Raw genomic sequence first — 18,791 nt, forward strand, 5'->3', positions numbered from 1 at the left:
GTGATGATCACAGTGCAGAATATTCTTTACTAAAGCTTAGTTTCATTGCAATGATAATGATAATTAGTACACAACATAGTGAAACAATTCAGTGTAAACAGTATAACCAAAGTTGCGAGCATACTTTATTTACCATTATTGCACTACCATAGGTTGTTGTTGGTAAAGGGAATACACATCCATCCAGGGACCCCAGATTTTATGGAATTTGGTGAGGGCTCCCCTTTTAATATATACCAGTTGTTCAACATTGCAAGTGTCTTGCATTATTTGTTTGGATAATGCATAACGTGTAGTTGGGGGATACCAGCTGAACTGATTCTTGCGCTTCTTGCCATTCCTCATCTAATACCCACATCAGCTTCCCATTTGTGGTGTAACCCTTGCAAATTATTGCCATGAACATCTTGTTGTAATCTAGCATACAACATGGTAACCAGAACTTTAGTATGACCCCAATTGATATAAGTCAAGAGGGATGAGTGCTAAGTGAAAGGTTGCAATGCTTGTGAGTAGCCTTCAGGGCACAGCTAAGCTTATAGAACTTCAGCCACTGATTTTGTGGGATATGGTAACGGTCTTTTAATTGTGCAAAAGGAATTGGCTTTTTGTCTTGCCACACGTCTCCTAGTGTGGTAATGCCACATCTTACCCATTGATGCATAGGGCCTAACTTAGTGACACATGGAAAGTCCTGATTATTCCATAGTGGTGTAAGTGGATCTGTGGCTGTTGATTTGCTTTATTTGCAAACAGCCAGACTCTACTGAGTGAATGAAACATAGGCAGAAGCAAAATCTGAGAATGTATGTTTAGGAATTTCCCCAATATCCAGCTTATCAGGGAGTGAAGGACTTTACGGTGAGCATTTTCTACCTAGGTGACTAGATGCCCCAGCTGAGCCACACAGTAATACAAGTATATATCAGGTAGAGCCAGACCAGCTTTGGATTTAGAGCGCACTCATTTTTCCAACCTTAGTCTGGGTCTGGAATGGGTCCATATTAGTTGATGGAAAATGGCGTTTATTTTACAAAAGTAGGTCTTGGGTACCCATACAGGGGCATGTTGGAGCACATATAAGAGTTTAGACAAGAAAAGCATTTTAATAAGCTGCACCCGGCCTGTAGGGCCTATGGGGAGGTTAGTCCACGTTTTCAGCGTATTAGACATCCAGTCAAGGAGTGGGTTAATATTCATATGTAAATATTGCTGAAGGTTGGGCTTTACTTTAACTCCATGATAGGTACCATTTTAAAGAGGAAATTAGAGGACTGTGTGGTTACTTTATTTTTACTGCAGAACAATGATCAACGGTTTATTGTTTCCAGATAACAGATCAGATAATGAAATGTCTTTCCCTTGTTTCAATAAAGGTGTTCCTCACTCCACTTGCAGATTCAGACGCCCCAAGCAATGCTATTCTGTCTGATAATCCAGAACTGCAGAATTAGTAATTTGAGAGGAATTAGTAATTTAGACCCACCATAAAGAATACTTTGCTAAACATGCTATTCTGTTTGATAATCCAGAACTGTAGAATTAGTAATTTGGGAGGAATTAGTAATTTAGACCCACCATAAAGAATACTTTGCTAAACATCTGTGATTTTGTAAGGAATAATGTATGTTCAGTCACTCAAACAGCCAACCAGTGTCTTGGTTTAACAAAGAATGTCTAAATTATAAATATATTCCTTATGGCACCCCAGCTGCTGCTGAACTATAGCTACTGGCATTTTTCTGCTAGTAAAGTACAAGTGGCATAATGGGCGTTGTAGTTCCACAAAAATTGCCACCTGTTGCCTGTCCCTATCCTGAATATCCCATAACCAAGCACCTGTTTTTCTATGGGTGATTTGAAAATATGATCAGTGATGTACTTATGGTTTAGCAGAGTCATATTATATGAGGGGAATTGAAATAAACATTTGCTGTTGCAAATTAATCTCCAAGGAAACATATCCCCTAAAGATTGTGAATCTGTGGCCCTGATTACATTTGTCTCAGCGGGTATGTTGTGTTTATAAATATCCAGATGTTCTTACAGATGGGAGGCATCCAGAAGATGATGTCAGGGCATTATGTTGTTTAAATGCCCGACTTTCCCTTTAGAGCGATGCTTACAATTAACACTTTTCACTGTAAACAAAGTGACTCCATTGTATTTTGTGATAAAAAAAAACATTTGCTGGAAAAAACACCCATTGTCTCCAATGTATTTTGGGTGAAGACAGCTGCCCATTCCAAAAGTTACTTCAGTGAATTTTGTGGAAAAAAAACGGGCAGTGACGGTTTGTAAAATTTCCAGTGGTTACGTAAATTTTTCTGCAAAGGTGAAATGGGTCGTATTCACTCATCTTTAATTCCTTTACACATTCACATTTACCTACTCACGTAATATCTAATCATTTGTGCTGTCACAGCCACATAATCCCAGATACAACGGCCTAACTGTCTTATCTTGTTTGCTTTGCCATTAAAAAGTGTGTAATGTGTGTGCAGGACAATGGGTTGCCCTTGCAGGTACTGTATAATATGTTATTCTTATTTGAAAACAAATGCATGGTATTGAGTTTCGACTGAATGTGGTAATGTATATTATTTTATGTTATATGCAGATATACACATCTTTCTGTGCAGGCAGTTAAGGTTTCCTAGAGGGTCCCCTAGCATGGGGGGCAGCAGCTGAGCTGAGAGAGAGGCCTGACGCCCATCACTGATCTGTCACTAGTTGCTATTCATCAATTTAATTGGAAACATAGGTGATGTTTTTACTAATGTGCGACAATAACCATGACAATTTCTCTCCTCACATCGGCCACAAATGACTGAAGAGCAATGAGAAAAAAAACACATGGGCATATGTGCTGAAAGTTACAAATATAAATGCTTTTAAACAAAATGTAGTATTTTTTTGTTGATGAATGGCAAGTTCATGCAGCTATGAGGTTTCTCGACACAATGCAACAAAAAAAAAATCCCAAATCTCAGGCATTTCCCAAGAACCGTCTTTCACCAGGAGATAATTCTCAGACTTGCTTCAGGAATGATCTAGCTCTACGACACATGAATAATATTGTTTGTGGTTATTTTTGTGTATTTTAATTATCCTTTAATTATCCTTTAACTCAAAGGTGCTGAATTTTCCTTGATGATGTTTTCCAGCAGGATTTTTGCATAAGAGACTTCTTTGCACAGAGACTTCTTTGCACTGTAGGAGGAACCTTTTTTTTTTTTATTTATGTTTAGCCCTTAAGGGAATTTTAGAGTAGAACTGAGAAAAAGGAAAGTATTTTTTTCCCCTTGTCCATCTTAATGAAAAGAGGGTGTAGGGTCCCTGGAGTGAATGGAGGAGAGTGTGGGGATCTTTAATCCATTAGGGTACGTCAAGTTTCCCATCTTAAAAAAAGCAGTTCAGTTTAACAATAAAAATAGATAAAGGCTGGAGTGACTGGATGTCTAACAAAAAGAACCCAAATTCAGTGACTTTAAGGGGGCCCACACAGGACATGACTGTTCAGTTAGTTTGCAATTGATCCTCAGCATTCAGCTCAGATGCAAGAGCAAACAGGTATGACCCATGTGACCCCCCCCCTTAAAGTCCTGCAGCGGGTCAGGTACGCGCGGGCTACCCGCAAAAACCTGCGGGTTGCAGGTAAAAGTTCCGGGTGTGGGTATAGACGTGGGTCGGGCCGCAGGTCTCAAAAGTGATTTTTACTCCTTTTTTCTGATCACGCCTACTCCCGATGATGTCACTTCCAGTTTACAATGACAGCACTTCCCGTTTTACTCCTTTTTTCTGAGCATGCCTACTTCCGATGATGTCATTTCCGGTTTACGACAGCACTTCCTGATTCTTAATGGTCAGCGGGTTGCGGGTCTGGGTTGCGGATAAGGTACTTGCGGGTAGGGTCGGGTAGCGGGTCCAAGCAGGAAAGAATGCAGGTTACAGGTCCGGGTTGCGGATTGCAGGTATGGGTTCCAAAAAATGGACCCGCGCAGAACTCTATCACTGATTGCTTACTGCCTGATAACCAATCAGTGGAAACCAAGCAAGCTGCAAAGCAGGAAGTAGTGTTCTGGCCCAAGTGCCCATGCCTAGTTTTAAGGAAGTAGCTATATAGTAAAATGTCTCTCTGGTTAGAGAGACAAGGTGCCCCAGAATATATTGTAAATATCTCACCAAGCAATAGATGTAGTCCGGGTGCTCCAGCCCCAGACCTCCAGCTTTAGGGAGCGGCACACCAGAAAATTCGGAAAAAAAAAAAGAACAGGGCTGTCTGGCAAACAGTTCCACAGGACCAGAAAAGTTTAAGTTAAAAAATATATCTTTATTTAACAAAGTTAAAAATTGTATACTTGCATCTCCATGTGCCCTACCTGTAAGGGAACTTTAATTATTCCCTACACACACTACTATACCCACAATAACTATTCCATTCACAAGAGAGATTATTAGAGAGGGGTTTATTACAGGGTCTAGAATTGTAGATCATTTGTTAATAAAAGGAAATTTTTGCTTGTGTCAGCTCAAACAATGCCTATTTATTTTAAATAACTTTTAATACAAATTATGTCAGTTTCACCTATTTTCCCACTGTGTTGAAAGGTTAAATATTGCAATCACTATATCTGCATTTTACTTCCAATTCCTTCTTCACTACCAGGTTTGTTTGCTTTCACAGTTTTTCACTGAGGGCCCTGTGACATATTTGTAAATCATCATTCATCACGTTGTACTAGGAGTTGTAATAATCATCTCTCTTGTGAATTGAATATTTATTGTGGGTATAGTAGTGTGTGTAGGGAATAATTAAAGTTCCCTTACAGGTGAAGAAATTACAGCATGCAGAAAATAGAAATCCCTCTTGGGTTCATTCACACACATATAAATTATTTGACAACAGTGTAAAATTAAAGCTGGTAGATGCAATGCATGTTATGGTTCATTAAATAACGCTTTCACACCTTTTTATTGTCATCTTTTTCTGGTATTTGTCATTACAGTTGTGGGATGATCATAAGGGAAATACTACAACAGCAATAAAGCAGGCTAAGAAGAAACAACACACAAGATAACAAACATAATTTAAGTTTGCTATCAGGCCTCCAGTGCAGATGGTGGTTCAGTAGTAAGCACCAAAGTGGCACACTTACTTATGGCAGCAATCAAAATACTGCTCCCTCAATGAGAGCAACCTTTATGCGGGAATTATCATTCAAAACAGAGCTGGTGTGAACTGTGATGTGAAAATCATTTAACCCACAGTAAAACGTGACCAACATTAATATTGTCATTTTATTAGTGATGATTTAAATGACTTGTGTGCCATTGGCATAAGTAACAATAGACATGCCACATTTTACACATTTGAAAATAGGCAAATTGTGGCCTGAAACAATGCTGATGTCTGAGGTCTAAGGCCAATGATAACCTGAAGGAGATGTTCTAAAAAAAAAAGGCTTTTTATTGCTATACTATATTGAAGAGGTGCTGTCCGTATACAGTATGTTCTATAATATATCCGGTGATGGGTTGAGACAGAGTGAATATAGGAGCTGACTCTGAAGTCTGTGACAGTTTATATTTTGATGTTCATCCATAAACATGGTGTATTGGACACAGTGTTGGACTGGGATGTCAGGGACCCACCAGAAAGCCTTAGACCTTGGGCCCACCAGAAAACCTGAAACCGTGAGCCCACCAGAAAACCTTAGAGAGTGGACCTTTCCAAACTATTATTCCTCCTCTACACTTTATTCTCCTGGTCTTATATATATATATATACTTACAATATTCTCCCATTAATAAGCATTTTCCCCATTAAGAAACAGGGGATGACCATGAAATAGGCCAATTGTTTAGAAACAAGAGGGCCCACTAACACCTGGGCCCACCGGGAGTTTTCCGGTTATCCCGGTGGGCCAGTCTGACACTGATTGGACAATGTAAACACACACAAAGGGGCACATTTACTAAGCTCGAGTGAAGGATTCGAAGTTAAAAAACTTTGAATTTCGAAGTTTTTTTATGGGTACTTCGACCATCGAATAGGCTACTTTGACCTTCGACTACGACTTTGACTTCAAATCGAATGATTCGAACTAAAAATCGTTTGACTATTCGACCATTCGATAGTCGAAGTACTGTCTCTTTAAAAAAAACTTTTACTACCTACTTCGGCACTTTAAACCTACCGAGCATTAATGTTAGCCTATGGGGACCTTCCCCATAAGCTTTCTATGCTTTTTTTGATCAAAGTAAAATCCTTCGATTGATGGATTAAAATCCTTCGAATCGTTCGAACGATTTTTCCTTCGATCGAAGTATTTGCGGTAAATCCTTCGACTTCGATATTTGAAGTCAAGGATTTTACTTCGATGGTCGAATTTCGAGGGTTAATTAACCCTCGATATTCGACCCTTAGTAAATGTGCCCCTAAGTGTATATTATCTGTATGGAGTGCAATTTGAATCACATGGAGATACAGACAGATAATAACTTTAGAGTCACAATGCTTGTGTCTTCTAAGGGTATTTAGAATTAGCATCCTCTCTGTTTTTGCTCTGACTTATATTTGCATTGGGTCGCCTATCCACTTCCACAGTGTGGGAATATCAGCCCTACTGTATAAAGTGATCTGATTGCAAAACTAAAAAAAACAACTAGATTCCTTCCTATTTTATATACACTAATCCATAATCAATACTAATGCTGAAATTACCCTGCAGCACCATTGTCTACAATAGATATATAAAAACGGTGTTATGCATCTATAGTTCAATTAAACCAATAACATCTTCCCATGTGGTTATTTCTCTCAGAGGTTTGGTATCTGTGAGTACATTTAGGGGTCTTTATTAAGGCTCCAAAAACCCAAACAAATTTCTGTAACAAAAGAAGCGATTTGTTCGCCATTTATTATGTGCCAAATCCAAAAATATGCCATCTAAAACCTGCAGAATTCATGTAACAGTCAATGGTGAATGTCCCCTTAACCATCTGAAGATGTCTTAACCATCACAAAATGTTTGGAGTTTTTCAGTTTGACACTGGTTTTTCAGCGAAAACTCAGATTTTTTGTGATTTTTTGCCTCAAACTTGAAAAGTTTGACGCCCGAAATTGTTTTTAGTTTTTTTATTGATAAATAAGGGCATAACCGTGGATTCTAGTTTGGTCTGACATTTTTTATTATAAAAAAGTCAGAAAAATTCGGATTTTGATAAATAACCCCATAAAAGTTAGACAAGTGGTTTATATGTTGGTGCATTTCCAGTGTGAACAATAGTCAGGCACAAATCAAGGAATAAAAAAAAATCAACCTCTATATAAAATATATTATACTGTACTTAAGAATTGTTTGTTTATAATAAGAATTATATTACTGGTAATAATTTTCTCTTTAAAGGGTGGCAGATTCGACTGTGTTCAACATGACTATAAGAAAAATAATTAGAACTGATATTCTATTCTAGAACTTATTTTTTTCATAAAAATATCTTTATTTTTATTAAACACTTGACTGATTTTTGTTTTGTATAACCTTAATGCCTTCAACATTAAAGCCCTTCCTTTTCCCTAGTTGTTGCCTATGCCTCGGCTTGCAGATAAGGGGGAATTCACTAGACAGCTTATTTAAGGACTAAGCTGAAAATTTTATATATGTTTAACTTCATTTTTTTCACAATATTTTTTGTTCTGGTCAGTATAAAAATACTGTAAATATTATTTATGTGCAGAATTGTCTTTATAGCATCTAGAAGGCCACTGTTTCATTTTTAAGGTTTCATTTGTGTAACTCAGTATTCATTATATGTGACTGTTCCAGTTACCACATTACTGTTTCATGGCTTTCAGGGATTTCGACATAGAACAAAAGGTAACGTACATATTTGTTTTCCTCTTTAGAAAATGAAAAACAATTAGATGACAGAAGAAAATGTGACTCATATGATCTTCACTTGGAAAGCAGATTGCATAAAACGTATTCAAATGCTTGGAGGCAGGATTGTTTCACATAAGGATAGACATAGAGGCTGGGCAGACTTTCTAAATTTAAAGGTACATGGTCACTTTCACATTACATTAAGTTGCTTTATAAATAATTGTATATAATATATATATGATACTATATCCCAGTCATTGATGAGTTCCACAACCATAGGTAAGCATAGGTTCTTCATCAGAAGGTCATTATGTTAATGCCTTTAAGAGTGGCTTGGATGATTTCTTGGACAAGCATAATATCCAAGGCTATTGTGATACTAAAATCTACAATTCATATAGATATTGGTATACTGTGAAACCTCGATTTTACGTTTTCCCCGCATATTACATTTTTTATTAGTGGTCCCACCAATTTATAATGCATTTCAATGGGTGCCTTGCCTTGATTTTAAGTAATGTTTTCCTGGATTTTACATCCAAATTTTTACCTGATGTACCAAAAACTGCTTTTTTTTTCCCTCTATGAATGCTATTATTTCTGAAATAAAGAGGTTTAAAATACTAACCAGATGTACATTTTGCCATGGTTCTGCCTGTAAATAGTCATTCCAATTAGTCTGCCCCTTATACAGTCCTGCACTAATCACTAATTGCTTTAGGTTGTGTATGTGACTGACAGAGAGGCCTTGCACGTGCCCCCCATAGTGTAACATTAACACTGCAATGCTTAACCCTAGTTATTAACACAGTAAATATTGCATCTCAAAGTAAAATAGACTCCTGTGTTTATATCCTTTCAGTACTTGTAGAAAAAGTTACTTTAACACATTTCCCTGAATTTACATTTTCCCAGATTTTACATAATTTATTCCTGGTCCCCTGAAACACGTAAAATGGGGATTCTATTGTATATAGTTTATGTGAGTGTGTGTAAATGTATGTACGCTGGGTTTTTGATTTGGAGGATTGGATTTGCTGGACTTTTTTTCAACCCAAACTAACTTTGTAACTACATAAAATTACAAGGCTGAAGGGCAATGCTCATGAGATGGAAGAAGATTTTAGCACTCTCTAATGTTACCTACACACAAGCATATTTCCATGCACTTTGAGTGTTCAGACGGATTCATCAGATTGGAGCAGTTATACATACATATATGTATCTAACTTGGACCATTGGTTGAATTACTAGTGTCCTTCTGTCTATGGTGCAAAACTTCCAGCTACGGCACTATCTGCATGGAATTAGTATGTTTTCCCTGTGTCTCCTACACAACACTAGGATAAAATACAAACTCCTTGCAGAGCTTGCCCTTGCTGAATCCAAGTGCGCTTGCAGCAGTGTTATACACAGCACCACCATATTACCCATGTTTACAAAACATCCACTGCAATTTAGCCGACAGTTCCACCTTGTGTTTTAACAGTAAGTACCTAATATATGTTACATGCCATTTCACTGATGCAGGTGTACACTCTGTAGTCTCTTTTCTGAGTTCATTCACCCCAAAACTCAACTAAACAAGAGTTTCTTCTGACCTTGTCGAAAAGCTAAACAAGCAGCTGAATGTATACATATGCATTACACCCAAAATTATGCATTAAATTCTGCAAATATGTGTGTTCAGATTTAAATGGCATTCATACACTACATAATAGAACTGTATAAACCTATTTAAATCTGTTCTTAATTTCTTCAAGTTTGTGGAAATTCTTTATTTGCACTTTCTTCCCTATTTAGTTATTCCAATAAGATGACTGAATGTAACGGAATTTAAAATGCATTGATCTAATTTACCTAGACTGCAATCTTAACACATTTATGGCATTTAGTGAATAAGAATACTGGTTATAGAATAAAGAATGTAACCTTTTCAAAGGTTACTTAGTTTTACATGTATAGTAAACAGTTACTAACCTGAGATCTACATGCACCCGAGGAAGGACCTTGACGTCCAAAACATGTAGTGCTATAATAAAGAATAATTAACTACATTGAAGGCTCCCCAGGTCCTGTTTTTCTCTATCAACGGGCATGAGTATATGCACTGCTTGCACAATGGTCAATGTTAGTATGCTGAATATGGGAAGAAGTCTCCACATCTTATGGAATGTTTCTCTAAAACAGATGTAAATTGGCAGCTAAAAGCACAAATTAATTTCCTTTATAATCCTATAGTTCTTTATTCAGAGATTTAATTTCATTAACCTGGATTGGTTACTTGAGTAACAATGGTCATAACTGGCTGAGAACAGAAACATGAAGAGAATGCCTTGTTCTCATTCTTAAATCTAATGGGCAACTAAGCTAATCACTTCGTTGTTTCTAAGTGAGACCTCTGTATAACCAAAATACCAAATGTAAATTCTTAGAAAACATGATAGTTTAACTAGGCCAGCTATGATTACTGATCATATTTCAATCCAGAAAATACACAATTGCTCAACTTTAGCCCAATAAACAGGGCTCCAATTTAATAATTAAAATAAAATCTGCAGAACAAACATACATTCTATCATACTCACAGCAGTTTGTTCTACTGGGTCTAGGGATGCAGAATATTTTCTAATGCTCACAATGTGCTGTTGATAACTGGATAATATTAATGTGTCAACACATTATGTGCTCCCCTTTCTTATAATATTCAGAATGCCATTTTTTAATCTTGCCTGAGTTCTTTCAGTGCTGTTTAGTAGGCTTTACGCTAAATAAAGGATGATAATGACAACAAACAAAACAGCATATAGTTAGCAAGTGAGACCAAACTGGTTTTCAGCAAGTCTAAAAATTTTGAGTAAAATAAAATAAGTGTCTGTCAGAGCTAATTTGGGGTCATAATTGCTATAGTATATTCCTTTCTATAGCCTGTTTGTTCCAGACGTGTTCCATCTAAAATATCTCCATGCCTGATCCCTCTTGTCAGGGAGTGGGGGCAGGGAACTGGCTTTAAAGAGCCTTTATAAACTTTTGACTTTTGTCAAATGTTTATCATTTGTTAAGTGACTTTCCAGCAAAATAGTTAAATATATGACAATACGAATGTTAAGCACCGCTGTCCTGTATGTCTTTTGAGAAGTCAGACATATAAGTTACATTAAGGGGGTTATTTATTAAAGTCTGAATGCTAAAAACCTGAAAAAAACTAGTTTTTTTACTATAGAATCCAAATTTTTAGTGAAAAAAAAAATAACATTTTTCAAGGCTGCAAAAAGTACAAATACATCCATCTTCAACCTGTCAAGGTCATGTAGAAGTCAATGGCAGATGTCCTATTTGCAATTTGAAGACATTTTTTACTGTGCTGGGTTTCGATTTTATTTCATGGTTTTTTATTGATAAATAAGGGTAAATCGTGGATTCTAGTTTGCTCAGACTTTATTATTTAAAAAATCAGAAAAGTTTGGATTTTAATAAATAACCCCCTAAAATTGTGTACATTGTGTAAAATTGTGTACATGATGGCTGCATAAGGAATATGCATTAGAAGAACAGGAAACCTGCTTAAAATGTAACGTGTGTTGGATATGGGATTGAAAGTGCCCAGTTGCCACACTATATAGTTTGCCTTGATGATTTATTATTTGCATGTATTACCGTATATACTCGAGTATAAGCCGATCCGAGTATAAGCCGAGGTACCTAATTTTACCTACGAAAACTGGGAAAACTTATTGACTCTAGTATAAGCCTAGACACAACTACAGCCCTGTCTCCCAGCAGCGCACATTCCGCCAAAGAGACCCCCCCCAGTGATCAACTGGACTTCTTTGCAAAGTTGATGGTGACAGAGAATTGCCAAACGGATTACTGTGTGCATTGTCCCACTGTCCCACTACCATGTGCAGAGGGTGCTGTGTGATATTGTCATCACTGTTAATCTTTTGTATAACCAACAGAGGGCGCTGTGTGATATTGCCATCACTGTTAATCCTTCATACAACCAACAGAGGGCGCTGTGTGATATTGTCATCACAGTTAATCCTTCATACAACCAACAGAGGGCGCTGTGTGATATTGCCATCACTGTTAATCCTTCATACAACCAACAGAGGGCGCTGTGTGATATTGTCATCACTGTTAATCCTTCATACAACCAACAGAGGGTGCTGTGTGATATTGCCATCACTGTTAATCCTTCATACAACCAACAGAGGGTGCTGTGTGATATTACAGTCACTGTTATTCTTTGATATAACCAACAGATGGCGCTGAGTGATATTGCAGTCACTGTTATTCTTTCATATAACCAACAGAGGGCGCACTGTTATTCTTTCATATAACCAACAGAGGGCATTGTGGGATATTGCAGTCTCTCCCCAAGTGAACTGCTGGTATAGGAATGATTAAAAGTGACTGCAATCTCAGCTACTGTCTGCTGACCCGAGTATGAGCCGAGGTAGACTTTTTCAGCACATTTTTCAGCACATTTTGGATGCTGAAAAACTCGGCTTATGCTCGAGTATATACGGTACATTTAAAACACAACAAATACAATTCTTCCTGTGGTTCACTCCATTGGAGCAGAACAACACCAAAGATTTTTAAAAAATATATCACCCGGTATAAAAGCTTCTATCATATGAAAATTAGCTGAAACATGAGGGTGCTTAGGAAAAGGGCTCACAAAGATAATGGATTTTGCGGTTTTCTTTTAGCAGTACAGTTGGGAAAACAAATTTACCAAAACATTCTTACCACAATGAAAATAACAATTTTAAACACAATATATTCTTAAGCCAAATAATGGCACAATAATTAAGTAAAAGTAGTGTTATATATTTTTCAATCTTTTCTCATAGGGCAAGAGAGGGCAGATCTGTCCAGTTGGAGGCCTGAAGTCTAGATGTGGCCCTTAAAGAGATTTTTATGGTCCACAGCATGCCCAAGATCTTTATAGATCTCTTTGTAAAAATCTTGTCCCAACCATGTTAAACAGCAGATTATTGACCCATAGCCTAGGAAATGTTGGACAGTATTGTACTATGGGGACTAGTTGGTTTACCCCTTTCCTATAGAAATATGTGCTTTCAGAATACATGTGATTAAACATAGTTTAAATACTTCTCTTTGTGTATTTTTTCCATATGAGGCAAATTAACAATGGAATGCATTTCAACTATGAATATTCAATCAGTCACAAATATGCATCAAGCAGGGCAGGTTCACCCCTACTGAGGCCCACTGACATTCCTCCTTAATATTGGTCATCACAAAATGAGACTAGACTGCAGCATTTAACAGATGAGCATCAGACCATTCTGTAGTTAATATGAAAAGTATGTATATACAGCCTTGTAGTGGGATTGTGGGCATTTGGCCTTCTTTCATATAAAATGTAATAATTTCTGTGGAGCAAAGCAACGCCTTCTTCCTCTAAATTTTGGCTCCCAGTATTTATTGAGTTGCTTTGGGAGCCTAAAGCTTCCCATAGACGCGACGATTCTTCTTGCCGAACGACCGATTTTAGGGAAGCCCGACCGATCCTTCGAAATTATCGTGCGGTTAGTGGGATTCGAACGATCGTACATCTTGCAATTTTTCGGCCGACATCTGTCAGGAAATTGATCAGCCAGGTCAAAACATCTTTGTCGGCCCCAGTGCAATCTATCTATGTTTGCAGGGCCAAACAGGCAGCTCCCCTTTGTTTTCCTGGCAAATTGGTCTTTTTAGTTGATGGTAAATTCGTAGGATTGTACGATCGTTCTGAGAAGATCGTGGTCTCACGATCAGGATCTGATCTTTTAAAAATCTCAACATCTATGGCCAGCTTTAGCCTTGTGTCAGCTCAGCTAGAATGGATGTGAATATTACATAGAAACTGCATGAATATATGTACTGTATGGTTCAGTGACAGCTTTATGTATGACATTTTTATTTGTATGAAATTTGTATGAAATCAGTAAAATTTTGCAACATGGTCATGGGTCCAAACATTCATATTAAGAGCATATATTTTTAGTTACATATAGCTACATAGTTAAGTTGGGTTGAACAAAGACCAAAGTCCATCAAGTTCAACCCCTCCAAATGAAACCCAGCATCCATACACACACTCGCACTGACCCCTCCATACACTCACATAAACTGTATATACTTATACACAAACTATAAATATTAGTATCACAATAGCCTTTGATATTATGTCTGTCCAAAAAATCATCCAAGCCATTCTTAAAGGCATTAACTGAATCAGCCATCACAACATCACCCGGCAGTGCATTCCACAACCTCACTGTCCTGACTGTGAAGAACCACCTACTGTACGTTGCTTCAAATGAAAGTTCTTTTCTTCTAGTCTGAAGAGGTGACCTCTGGTGTGATGATTCTCTTTATGGATAAAAAGGTCCCCCAAATATTTGTCTATAATACCCTAATAATTTAAGTCTTCTATCCCTCTAACCAGTTTAGTTACACATCTCTACACTCTCTCCAGCTCATTTATATCCCTTTTAAGGACTAGAGCCTACAACTGAACTGCATACTCCAGATGAGGCCTTACCAGGGACCTATAAAGAGGCATAATTATGTTTTCATCCCTTGATTTAATGCCATTTTTTTATGCAAGACAGAACTTTATTTGCTTTAGTGGTCACAGAATGACACTGCCCAGAATTAGACAACTTGTTATCTACAAAAACCCCAAGATCTATTAGTGTATAACTTGCATTTATATTATTTTTGCCACAGTGCATTTATCAACATTGAACCTCATTTTCCAGTTTGCTTTGTACAGCTTTGTACAATTAAATCAGTTTATGTAGGACCAGCTAAAGATAATTACTTGGTCCTGTAAAATAGAAACAAACTAGAAGCCAACACAGATAGGCTTTCCCCTGTACTGACCACAATGCAAGATGAATTTGCAATTTATGCCCTGCAATGAAGTCTTCATGAAGTTTAATTCTGGAAATAAAAAATTGTGAAAAGTGTGTGTGTGTTGTCTTTTCAGGTGTTTGTGGATAAACACATACATTTAGAAAAATGTAAAAACATTAAAAAATAAATGTCATGTAAACAAACTATATCTATGTAAATATACAGTGGTGTGAAAAACTATTTGCCCCCTTCCTGATTTCTTATTCTTTTGCATGTTTGTCACACTTAAATGTTTCTGCTCATCAAAAACCGTTAACTATTAGTCAAAGATAACATAATTGAACACAAAATGCAGTTTTTAAATGAAGGTTTACGTTATTAAGGAAGAAAAAAAACTCCAAATCTACATGGGCCTGTGTGAAAAAGTGATTGCCCCCCTTGTTAAAAAATAACTTAACTGTGGTTTATCACACCTGAGTTCAATTTCAAAGGTTATAAAGCCATTTATAAAGCTTTGGGACTCCAGCGAACCACAGTGAGAGCCATTATCCACAAATGGCAAAAACATGGAACAGTGGTGAACCTTCCCAGGAGTGGCCGGCCGACCAAAATTACCCCAAGAGCGCAGAGACAACTCATCCGAGAGGCCACAAAAGACCCCAGGACAACATCTAAAGAACTGCAGGCCTCACTTGCCTCAATTAAGGTCAGTGTTCACGACTCCACCATAAGAAAGAGACTGGGCAAAAACGGCCTGCATGGCAGATTTCCAAGGCGCAAACCACTTTTAAGCAAAAAGAACATTAAGGCTCGTCTCAATTTTGCTAAAAAACATCTCAGTGATTGCCAAGACTTTTGGGAAAATACCTTGTGGACCGACGAGACAAAAGTTGAACTTTTTGGAAGGTGCGCGTCCCGTTACATCTGGCGTAAAAGTAACACAGCATTTCAGAAAAAGAACATCATACCAACAGTAAAATATGGTGGTGGTAGTGTGATGGTCTGGGGTTTTTTTGCTGCTTCAGGACCTGGAAGCGATCTTGGGTGCTGCAGCAGGACAATGACCCAAAACACACCAGCAAATCCACCTCTGAATGGCTGAAGAAAAACAAAATGAAGACTTTGGAGTGGCCTAGTCAAAGTCCTGACCTGAATCCTATTGAGATGTTGTGGCATGACCTTAAAAAGGCGGTTCATGCTAGAAAACCCTCAAATAAAGCTGAATTACAACAATTCTGCAAAGATGAGTGGGCCAAAATTCCTCCAGAGCGCTGTAAAAGACTCGTTGCAATTATCGCAAACGCTTGATTGCAGTTATTGCTGCTAAGGGTGGCCCAACCAGTTATTAGGTTCAGGGGGCAATTACTTTTTCACACAGGTTTGGATTTCTTTTCTCCCTAAATAATAAAAACCCTCATTTAAAAACTGCATTTTGTGTTTACTTGTGTTACTTGTGTTATCTTTGACTAATAGTTAAATGTGTTTGATGATCAGAAACATTTTGTGTGACAAACATGCAAAAGAATAAGAAATCAGGAAGGGGGCAAATAGTTTTTCACACCACTGTACAGTATATTAATACTCAAGTTTTGTGTTGTCTTCAGGGGCTTCGTGGAAGGCTCAAGGTAAAAGGGGGCCCGGCCTTGTTGCACCACTGGTAGATGTTTTATTGTAGTTCATTTAGGAGAAATATGTAGAGGAGTAATGTAGAGGGGTCTCTGGGGGCCAAATGTGTAATTTCATGATTACATGTGTTGCTTGACATCATCTAAAAGCTGTGAAAGTGAGCCTGTAGCTTTCTGAGAATGTGCACATATTCCACTCAACCACAAAGTTTGAGAAAGCAAAAAATGGTTACTGAAAAAAAGAGAAAGATACAGATAATGAATGATTAGCAAAACAGCCTGTGTTCATTATAAAATCCTCCAATATGAAATGACACCAAAACATTCTAACTTTACAGAATTTCATTTGTATCTTTGTGCAAAATCTGAACAGAATTTAGGGAAATAGCCGAAAGCTTTGAAATTTGATTCCAATTTTTTTCTTTTGCTACAGTTCTGCTCTTCATCCTAACCACAGCCTCCAGCTTGTCAGACACAGCTAATATGATGTAAGGATTTTCAGTTTCACATCTTCACCCTAAGCTGTTCCTGGAAAAGGAAACAAAAGGGATGCAGTGTTCCACAAATTTTTTGCTGGCTTTTTTTTTTTTTTTATAAATATATAGTCACTAAAGGGCTTATTTATGTCTGCAAGTGCAGTGAGCAAAGTGCAATTTAGACTGCAATCACCATGTTTTTTTCCTACAGAATTCCAGCATCATTGTGGGTGCAAAGTTTGGATGGCATCATGTCCAGTGTCTGACATGTAAGTGGCTTGTATGCCCTATTCTTTTGCCACAAACACTTTTGCGATTAACAAACTGTGGGGACCATGGGGGTCTGGTCAGGAGGTGGCATTAGCTCCAGGGTTCCCTTGCGAAAGACTGAGCGGCACAGAGTGCAATTATAAGCAGCCTGTGTATGGTGCCCTCCCTGACCCATATCTGGCCAGATGTCAATCAGGCAGGTTTAAAAACCCTACCTGTCCTACACTGTGATCTTCAAAAGATAGCAGGAAATAAACCGACAGACAAGTGCAGGAATAATACGACCAAGCTTTGTATTATTGAAACCTTGTTAGATCCACTTACGAACAACAGAATGTTCTCTACATAGTTGAGTAGACCTTCTTGCAATAAATGGTCTCATCAACTCATGTTCCAGCTTCCAGACCTAAAAAGTTAATCTCATGGGTCAGAGATACTATATGAAATATTCAACTTTTTTTTTTTTAATCTTTTTTGGTGGGAAAATATTGTGTTTATGTAATGCTTAAATTATTTTTAGTAGACTTAGCCAAATTATGGAAAGATCAGTTATCCAGAAAAATACAGATCCCAAACATTCTGGATAACAGGTCCCATACCTGAACAATAAAACTGAAAACACTTCATAATTTTTATAAGACTACGAGATATAAACAGCCATCCCATCAGCTGTCACACCAACCTTCATACCCATATCCTTGTGTCGAGTTGCATGGGAAATAAATGTCATACAAAAATAAATTAAGAGATCCTTTATGCTTTATTTACATGCATCACCATCTATTTTACAAACTATATTACAATGTCAAATGGAATCACACAGGGCAATACCTGCTAACATCACATGGAGTAAAGCACTGCTTTTCTATTTCCATTAAAATGGAACATGATTCAGAAGGAGGGGCGATAGGTAAAGTGTGCGTGGGGGCAGCTGCTTTTGTGGTTAAGTAGAAGAAATTCCTTCAGACTAATTGTACCCTTCAACAGTTCATAAGACTCACCCATGTAAACTGCATATACAATTCCTTCCATCAACAAAATGTAAATGAAATAGCGCTGACAATATGCCAGTTACTATACACAAGATCTGTGAAATGTATTTTCCGACATTGTTCATACATGTGAAAACAAGGGGGTGGATACAAAGTACATTATTATAGATAGAAAAACATCCTTGCTCTAAACTTGGATGAACTCAGACTTGTCTGTACCACAGCTTGGGGTGCAAAAATCCTTCCGCTTATACATGCTCTGCACCTCGATTCTGCACCAATGGATAATGTAGATAATTTAGCCCTTCAGGTTTGTGTTCCGCTTGTAATACAGTTACTCAGGCAGCAGCCAGTAAAAATTGTTTATCAGTTATCACCTTCACTGAAGACAAATGTGAGAACTTACATGAACAGTTCACAATGTGCTTTGTTGGAAGTGCATGTAATGGAGCAGAGACAGAACACCTGCCACTTTATTCATCAGGTAAAATAACATTATTTGGTCTGTGACTTTATAGACAAAACAGAATAGACAAGAAAAACAATACTTCACTGTTTGACATGCCCTCTGCTAAAAAAATGTACCTTACTTTACACCAACGCACTGTGCTTGTCAAGTGCACATTCAGTTCAGAACATGTCATTGGCATGACAATAGTT

This window comes from Xenopus laevis, chromosome 5S (assembly GCF_017654675.1).
Source record: "Xenopus laevis strain J_2021 chromosome 5S, Xenopus_laevis_v10.1, whole genome shotgun sequence".
Lineage (NCBI taxonomy): Eukaryota > Metazoa > Chordata > Amphibia > Anura > Pipidae > Xenopus > Xenopus laevis.